We start from the raw sequence: 10,547 nt of genomic DNA on the forward strand, positions 1-10,547 counted from the left end.
ATCTATGAAATAGGGGGGAAAAAAAAATTGAAAAGGGCTTGAGCTCAACTTAAACTTTCGAAGTTAAACTTTTCAAATTTAAGTTGAGGTGCCTACGTATCCACAATTTTATTGAGGAATCAAAGCCCACGTAGTTCTCTTACCTTGCTTACCTTTTTGGTCGGCAGTGCTCGCCGTTCACCGCCCCCGTCGACTCATTGCTAATGTTGAGTGCTATCGCTTCTGACCTCGTCATCGCCATCGGAAGAAAATTCTTCACCATCACTCTCTACACGGAAGTCGAAATCCGGCTCTTGTGCTCTCATGTCCGCCTTTGCCCAATCGTCAAGTAACATAGTGGCTTCCATGTTCTTGGCGGAGAGATTGCTCCTTTTGTCGTCTAGGACACAACCGCCGACACTAAAAGCTTGTTCAACGGCGACGGTGGAAGCGGGGAACGGCGAATATCTCCTTAGCCATGATGGAGAGTATCGGAAACTCTTTGTCATGTGTTCCCCACCAATTAAGGACGTCAATTTGTTGAGTAGGAGGACCTGCATCTTGAAAAATAGAGCGCGATTCCAAATATATATCTAATTCACTAGTCGCTCTAGTCCTATTGGTTGTAGTACCGTATAGATCTTGCAATTGTGATACTACGTCGGGATCGATCATGACATTGGAAAAATCCCCTCCACCAAAATCAAATGTAGAAGGACTAGGAGGAGCACGTACCTGGTGAGCGGTGTTATACCGCATTTCATATTCCGCGTAGAGAGAACGAAGTGCACTATCTAACCTATGTTTGATTTCATCAACATCCGGAATACTTAGTTCGAAGCATTCTCCTCTTGTCAAGCCCATTTCGCGGAGTTGAGAAAAATCCAAAGCGTGCAAACAACCATAGTACATGTCTAAAATTTTATAAACACCATGCAACTTCCACTTTGGATCCAAGCATTTTGCAATCAAAAACACATTTGGAATACGTGAAAAATATTTTAACCATTTTTCAACCATGTAAAACAAAATAGCCTTCAACTCAACGAATTGAGTATTTTTCACACAAGTTTTAAAACCAATTGCCACATACATGCAATGCTCCAAAACGCGCACAGAAGTAGGATAATAAACACCGGATAACTCAACAGTGGCATTTTTGAAAGCGCGGAATAATCGAAATAAATCCATGCTGTGGTCCCAACAAGCGGGTATCAAAATCAAATCAGAAGGAACATGAGGACAACTTCTAAAAAAATCACATAAATACTCAATGTGGTTCAAAGTCGACTCCAACATATCATATGTCGAGTTCCACCGAGTTGAAACATCCAAACGAAAGTTGGTGTACCTGCATTGCTTACCATGACAATATCTCTTCCAAGCTCTACCAATAGGAGCTTTGTTATGAATCAACTTCACAGCAGTTCTAATAGGATCAACATACTTTTGCCACAAATCGATGGCATCTTGAACACACAAATTCAAAATATGGGCAATACATCGCACATGGAAATATTTACCATCAATAACAGGAGAACATGCACTGATTAAATCATCTATGCTAGCAGTGTTAGCGCTAGCATTGTCAAAACCAATAGAAAAAATTTTATTGATCAATTGAAATTCATTCAAAACTTGAATGATCAATTGAGCAATTGCTTGTGCAGTGTGTGGTGCGGGAAATTCCCGAAATGCAATCAAACGTTTGTTTAAAGTCCAACTGTGATCAACGAAATGCACCGTGATGCCCATATACGAATTTTTACAAAAACAATCAGTCCACACATCAGAACAAATAGAAACTTTATGCCCTAAGTTAATAATAAACGTACCTAATTGCGCCTTCTTTTCCATCCATTGTCGAACAACGGCTCGCGTCATTGAAGTTCGACTCAATTTTCTTGCAGCGGCATTATATACTTGCCGCATACTCGACTCAAAAGCATCGTTATCAAAAGCATTGAATGGAAAATGTTTCATAACGGCAAATCTAGACATCACATTAAGAGCATTTTTGTGATCATATTTCAAAAGAGTATTGCTACACATACCTGATGTTTGGGATGAACCCGTCGTCCCACTTCCGACTCCATGTTGAAAGTTGAGTTGAGTTTGGGTTGGAGCGATACCAAACTCGACCGGATGCGCTTTCTCCAGGTGACGGGTAAATGTACCGTACCCTCCACCCTTTCGGAATGTGTATACGTTTTCGCAATAGTTGCAATACACATTATAAGTGTTTGGATCGTTACTATCTTGTACCCTCTTGAAATGTTTCACGAAGATGTTTGAGGTTAAAGACCTTTCAGCTGGTCTAGGAGGTTGAGGAGGTTGTCCACGTCCACGACCACGACCACGCCGACTCCTTGGTGGTGGTGGGGGTGGCATTTCTTGAACCTCTTCTACCTCCTCCCCCTCCTCCTCGTCGTCATCATCATCATCATCATCGTCTTCATCAACATTCACGGGGGTTGGACTTTGTTGGGAATAGGCACCGCGACCGGGAGCACCACTACCGGTACCAACATAAGCATCGCCTTGGTATTGAGAGCGAGAGAGAGCAATAGCATGTGCCACATCTTGCTCTTCTCGAGCCTACAAAATAATATTTGTATTGTAAATACAAAATAAAATTATGAACAATAATGAAATGTAATTCAAAATTAATGAAATTAGTAGATAATAAATATTAACCTGCCACTCATCCATGTTCATTTGAGAAATTTCATCAATAACGGATCTCCGAGATGGCCTCTTGGCCTTTCCCTTTCCCTTATCAACACGACCTTCTCGGGATGAAGACATATTGGAATGGTATGTAGAAATGTAGAAATATGGAATAATATATTTTTTTTTGTTTTAGTAATTGAGAAAGAAAGACAACTTATAGAACTACGGGAACAAGTATAACTGTATAAGTGTATAACAATGCGTAATAAGAGTAGCAATTGCGTAATTAAATGGAAGCACAATAGCACAAATGAGAAATTGGAGACAAAGAGAGAGAATTGAGAGATTGAAGAGAGAAACTCTTATTAACACAAGAGTGGGGTGAATGTAAATGAGGATAGAGGGGGGTATTTATAGAAAAAAATGAGGGGGAAAATGGAAGAATTCGAATTTGAAATTAAAAAAAAAAAAAAAAATTTGAATTTTCACAAAACCGGCGGTTTTGGCGGAAAACCGCCGGAACCGGCGGAACCGCCGGTTTCCGGGCCAAAACCGCCGGTTTCCGAAATAAAACCGCCGGTTCGGTCAACGAACCGTCTGCAAAAGCTGCTCCATTGTCGCCTCGTGCTCCGCGCCGCCTCGAAAGCCACTAAACCGGCGGTTAACCGCCGGTTTTTCCGGTTAACCGCCGGTTAACCGCCGAAAAACCGGCGGTTTCGACCGTTTTTGAAGATCACCACCGGCCCCATCCCCCTGCCTCGATTTAAGCGCCGGAACCGGCGGTTCCACGGTTAACCGCCGGTTCCGAACCGTCCCGAACCGCCGGTTCGGTGACGGTTCCGGTTCGAAATATCTTGAACCTGAACCGGACCGCGAACCGAATTGCGCCGGTTCCGGTTCGGGAATATTGCGCCGGTTCCGGTTCCGGTTCCGGAACCGCCGGTTCCGGTTCGGCGGTTAACCGCCGGAACCGGAACCGGTGGGCATGTCTACATTCAGCCAAGCCAAAAACATCCTGGAGAGGCTCATTGAGGCCAAGCGCTCGTACGAGAAGTCCCGTTTCCAGTACCGAAGAGGTGCGGTGCACGCAGCAGAGGCGCGCAGCGATGAGAAACTGGAGGCTCGATTTGAACAGATGGAGAAGAAGCTGTTAGAGGCAGTAGAGAAATCCAGAGCACCTCCACCGCCTGCGCCGAAGGAGCAGCAGTATGTGCCGCCGCTGCCACCGCCAGAAGAGCATCACTATTACTATTACGAGTTTCCCCCTGAGGTGGAGCCGCAACCCCAAGTGAATGCTGTAGGCCACTGGAATGCAAATGGCAATTGGATCCAAGGAAAACAGAGAGACGCTCCATAGAGAGACCACCCTAACTTTAGGTGGACTGATCAGAGTCAGAGCCAACCACCTCAACCCTCGACACAACAGATGCAACCCTCTGAGGGGCAGCCCAACTGGCCAGCACGAAACCAGGAAAGGACAAATAACGGAGGGATCAGAATGCAGGGAGGCCAAGCAGGTTGGTCAAGTGGACTTCAAGGAAACTGGTCCAGTAGAGGACAGCCCAACTGGTCAAGCAGGCAGAATGAAGGAAATTGGGGGTACAGACAACAAGGCCCCCAGTCAAGCAACTAGGGAAGGCAACCGAACAACCAAATGGTGAGTTATGTCCCGCCACACCAGAGAAGCAACCAACAGCATACCCAGCCACAATACCAGCAAGAGTATTATGGGCAATCTGACTACCCGCACCTCAACCACGGTGGGGGACCATCGAATCAAAGATACAACCGATACCCCAACGATGGCCAAGGAGATATTATAGTACCGCACCATCCTAATGATGCGATGCGGGAAATCCAGGAGGCTTAGAAAGAGCAGCGGGCGGCGTTGGAGATGCTGACAAAGCAGTTATCTCAAGTTGCGATGTCGCTGGGCGAGCTGAGAGGAAATGAAGGAAAGATTCCAGCTACAGTACAACAACCTACTAGGCGAGAGAATGTCAATGCAGTATCTCTAAAATCAGGAAGAGTTTATCAAAGCCCATCTGCGAGTTCTCCAACACCCGCAGATGGACCCAATCATGAAGAAGGCTCTGAGTCCAGCGCCCTTGATCAAGTCACAAAAGAAGGAGAGTCTAGTACCCTTGTGTTAGGATCGGTATACTGAAAAGCATATTTCGAGCATGTTGCACGGATAGAATTGCTTATATACAATAAACTCTACAATCCACTTTTAACCCAAGGCGAGAAGAATTAATTTTATCGCATTGGTGTTTGCTTATGCATTTATAAGATGTTTCTCAAACATTTAAATGTATAAGAAGCAAATAAGTCTAATTCTTCTGCATAGTAGATTGGTCGTGAACGACGTTCACAGAAGGTGACGCAGTCGGTCCTTTGTAGAAGAGAAATAGAATTTCACAACCTAGATAGGCTTTGGCTACCTATCGTGAAAGGTTGCAGTGTCAGTCCGCATGTTTCCTTACCTTAGGAAATAAACGACACTGGTGTGCTATAGTACTGAAGGATTTAACAGTTGAGATAAGTCTTTCTTGCTATTTACTGAAAGACGAGGTCTCGGTGATTGTTATTTCTTAATCATTGTTGATATAACATTGAGCATACGATATTGATTATGCACTACTTTGATTTATCAAATGGTGCAGATTTTTCGCAATCCAAGAATCCTGATATCTTGGGTAGTGGTGATTAATGTCTAGAGGTGCTAGTACTGTTATTGCAATGAATCGTGTGCTGGGTGAGTCCAGTTTGATAATATCCTCAAGAGGTGTTCGAAAAAGGTTTTATTATTCAGAAACCCGGCCGGTTGGAATTTATTCCAGAATAATAAATAAAGATTTTGAACTAGACAACTCTTGGAAAAAGATATTAATTAATTAAAGTCAAATAGCAGGCTTAAATTAATTAATGGATATTTATATCTTAAACACGGGAAATAATAAATTAAAGATGTAAAGTCCGGATTACTCGTAATTTGGGATTGGACGGGCAATCAATATTATTTTACTATAGTGGCTGATAATAATATTCTGTTGGACTTGTATTAAATTGGGGCTAAATTTAATTAGTAAAAGTCCAGCAGGTTTGGCCCAAGTCCATCCTCCATGGATCCCTAATCTGACCCATAATAACTCTATATAAAAGGAGATTAGAAAAAAGATTAAGTGAGATTAGCACTCATAATTTCGTGCTCCCCTCTGAGAGTGGACGAAAAAAATCGGTTCTTCACAGAACTAGAGTTCTGTCTCCTTTCTAATCAAGCCCTTTTCGATTCTGACAAGCTTTTCCCACCCAAAGGTCGGATTCTGAGTTCGGGATATAGATTAGAAGGTTCGTGGTTGAGTGCGAAGAACATCACGTGGAGAAGGCGCAAACAATCGACGATTCTTTGGAGAATCAGATCGGTAATTCTAAACCGTAAGAATTCATGTTTTAGGTTTTAATTCCTTTTACATGAATTATGTGCATTCTTGGATGCAATTCTGTGTTTAACATGTAGTTAATTGATCTCATAATCGGTCAAATAGATCTGTAATTATGATTTATTTGTAAATGCATAACGTCCGCTGTGCAAGGGGCTCCAAACCCCAGCAATTGGTATTAGAGCCAATTTTTTACTCTGATTATGTGGATTAATTTCATGTTATGTGAATTGCTTGATCGCATATTACTCTCGCATGTTCGTTGTTTATGTGTTTTTTAACGTGTAAACAAAGTTTGAACTTTAAGATCACGATATTCACGTTTTAGCGACGACGACGCTTGACCAATTCAATCTCGTGAATTGGTTTGTATAATTTCTTTGAAGGATCGATTATCAGGATGCCAGATTATAAGAATTATCCGCATCTTTGAAGGATCGTTTATCAGGATGCCAGATTATAAGAATTATCATCCTAATTTGGGGAGGAGAAATATACCAATAGGAATTTTACTGATAATTTATCGACTTATAGATGGCCAGTCATCCTATGTCAATGGAGGAAAGCCCAAACAACGCCAAATCTTTGGCAAAAACGGGCGAATCCAGACCCAAGGAAATAGCCATTATAACTCAATAATTATCAAACCTGGACATATTTTCCTCTCCAGATTAAAATCATATTTCCATAATGAATTCTTTAGTATCTTATCGCATAGTTTATCCAATACTTATAAATTTAGCCAATCATAAATAAAAACTTATAATAAAAGGTATAGAGAAAACTTACAAAATATAAGTGATAATATAATTCCCGAAGGATTTCTTACAGTAGTAGAAGAGCAGTAGTAGAAGAGCTGAAGAAATTTACAAGAGAGAGAGAGGGTGAAGGTTTCTATCTCAACACATGAGATTCTGCCTTTTCATCTATTAAGAGGCTTTATTTATAGATACAAGAGTCGGATTTCAAATCCTGGATAAAAACAGCATATAAACAGTGCTGACGTATGCGCTTACTTCATTCCTTTATTTTTCCACTTTGGTGGCTCCCACTTGGGTGGCTTGGCTCATTTGGAGTCTTTTCAATCATTTTGATGAAGTTTTCAAAATTATCCTCTGTCGAGAATCCTTCTTCTTCTTCGTATGGGTCTTGAGCATCTCTGAAATTTTTATGCTCATTTTTATTATCTGGAGAAAGTTCTGGAGAATTTATGTCTGTATCTCCTTCTTCATCTTCATCCATATGATCAATGCTTTTCCCAATGCTAGCCATGTATTTGGCTATAAGATCTTTCTCACTCATTTTTGAGATATTCTTCCTCAAAAATTCTTCGAAGGGTGTAACATCTTTTTTAAAAGACTTATTAACCCTCTTTTGCTCCGTATAAAATGCAACCCTTTCTTTTATCATATGAAGGGTCTGAATTCCTTGGATTTCTCCAGATTTATCCTTTTCCATCATTGTGGTCCAGAATCTGGTGGAAGAATTTCTTTTAAGACAGGGAATATTATTATGATCATATCCAACTTCTGGTTCCCATTTCCAAATCCAAGGGATACCAAATTCTGCATAGAAATGGAGAGTTTCCACATTATGGATAAACTTATTCTGATTTTCTGCCTCTATTAATGCAGAGGATACTTTCCTCCATTTATAAAACAGAGTTTTAAATTCTTCTGGTAATATTTTCTCAGAAGTTCCAAAGATTTGCCACCAGTCATATAACCACGTTGGCAGTCCTTGTTCATAAACTTTTGGACAAATTTTTATCCACCATGAATGCTTATAATATGGATTTTGATAAAAGAAAGTCTTATAATAGGCTTCTTTTATATCCCAATAGTTAAAATTTATAATTTCTCTGCCACCATTATCATTTTTGAATTGGCATTCCCTTTCTCTTAGGGTTCCCAGACCCCCAATCTTCAGCAGTTATTATTTGTTTGATTATAATTCTGCTAAAATTATAAACTTTAGCTTCCTTATAGGTCTTGAAATGCCTTATTTCGCAGGCTCCCATGCTTATTAAAAATTCTTCATAAAATCTTCTCCTTTTATAAGCAGGGACAACATATTATGCTGTGTCCATATAACGCTGCATGAGCTTCCATGGCTCTTTCTGCCATTTAAGGTCAGAGTTTTCAAGGAATACTATTAATTCCTTAAAAGGAGAAGGAATATACTTCTCTTTTTCTTCTGGTGAAGCAATGGCCTCAGCATATGATGCCGAACCTTGTGCTTTATAAGCAGATGATGAAGCTGCCTCATCATTTTTCTTTGAGTTTAGATATTCCTGGACCTTTTGAAATAATTCTGGATTATCTTCCAGTTGATTTATTCCTGAAATATTTTCTCTAATTAGCTTTTTATTCCCATGTTGAATAACGGGAATTCCACTTCCTCTTCCTCTATAAAAAGAAGAGTTTTGGCTTTTCTGGCCTCTTCCCTGATTTCTAGGGAGCATACCTGAGACAGAATTCATTCAAGTTAAACCAATAAGAGAAATTTTTTCAATCTTTTGTTTGCAATTAGTTATAATATCTCGAAGGTATAACATTTCATTTAAAAGAGGCCCGAGAGGAGAATGAGATTTCCTCAAATGATACCTTTCTTCATCTAATTCTTACAATTTGAGATAAAATTTTTAAGATCACGTAACTCGCGTTTCAAATAAACTCTATAAGGGTTAACCATTAATAAATTCTCTGGTAAGGAAATCTGGTAAATTATTATCCGATCCTTTTATGTAGATGATTTCGAAATCAAAAGGAGCAAGTTGAGCTTGCCATCTTGCAAACATATGTTTAGAAACATCATGTTTAAAGTCCTTTTTAAACAAATATTTTGCTTCTTGACAATCATTCTTTATTAAAAAGCTTTTATTATATAAATCATCCTGGAATTTCAGAACACATTTTAAGATAGCTAAAATTTCTTTGACAACCGTAGCATAATTCTTTTGGCTATTATTCCATTTTCCAGAATAAAATCTAACAAGGTATTCTTGTTTATTCTTAGGGTTGACTTGTTTAAGAATACCTCCATAACCTAACTCTGAGGCATCTGTTTCTATAATTTTTTCCCAATCAGGGTTAGCAATTAAAAGGCAAGGGATATTCTTAACTCTTTCTTTTATTCTTTTAATAGCTTCAGTATGACTATTAGTCCATGGCTTAGGATTTTTCTTTAATCTTTCATAAAGAATAGCTGTATCCTGAGCTAGATTTTTATAATATGGAGCAATATAATTAATGCTTCCTAAAAATCTTTGTAACTGAGTTTTGTCTCTGATTTCATCCGGAAATTTAGACGCAAACTCAATACTCCTATTAATAGGAATTATTTTTCCTTTTTCAATATTATGTCCTAAAAATCTAACATTAACTTGGAACAATTTCATTTTTGATTTTGATATAACCAATCCATGACTTATAACAATCTTTTTAAAAACTTCCAAATGCTTAAAATGCATTTGTATATCTTTTGAAAAGACTAGAATATCATCAATATAAACAATGATAAAATCACTGTAAGGATTAAATATATCATTCATGATTTTTTGGAATTCTGAAGGTGCGTTTTTTAATCCAAAAGGCATCACCTTCCATTCAAATTGTCCAAAAGGAACATTAAAAGCAGTTTTATAAACATCAATTTCCTTAATCTGAATCTGCCAATATCCAGATTTTAGATCAAATTTTGAAAATATGATTGCGTTTAAAAGCCTATCTAATAAATCTTTTTTATTTGGTACTGGGTATCTAAACCATTTTAAAACTTTATTGAGAGGCTTATAATTTATGTTTAACCTCGGAACTCTTCTTTCTTGTTCAACTTGTTTATTAACATAGAAAGCCGTGCAAGACCAAGGGGATTTAGAAGGCTGTATAAGACCTTTCTCTTCAAGACTTTTAATTTCTTTTTTACAGAGATCAAGGTATTCTTTATTCATTTGACATGGTCTAGCCTTAGTAGGAATTCTGGACTCATCAAAATCCTCTTCATAATTAAGGCTGACAATATGTTTTTTTCTATCCCAAAAAGCATTGGGATGTTCATCACATATGTGCTCTATGAAACTATTCTCTATAAACTTAATTTTTTCTTTAAGTTTTGGATTTTCAAGTTGAATCTCAATATTAATAGAATTAATTTCTTGTTTTATAAAATTAATTTGATTTTGTTTATTAATAATGCTTTCTTTAATATTATTCAGAACTCTATTCATGGGTTCTGTAATGAAAGGAAATTCTAAAGATATTCCGTTAAAACTTCCTATTATTCCTTTGTTATTAACTGTAATAGGAAGAATTTTTTAAGAAAAGGAGTTCCAAGTATGATTTGATTAGAGATATTTTTAACTAAAAGAAAGCTATTAGGAATGCAGACTTTATTTTTGCATATGAAAGCTTTAGGAAGTTTATAACTAATTTCCATTTTTTGATTATTGGC

This window comes from Salvia splendens, chromosome 22 (assembly GCF_004379255.2).
Source record: "Salvia splendens isolate huo1 chromosome 22, SspV2, whole genome shotgun sequence".
Classification (NCBI taxonomy): Eukaryota; Viridiplantae; Streptophyta; class Magnoliopsida; order Lamiales; family Lamiaceae; genus Salvia; species Salvia splendens.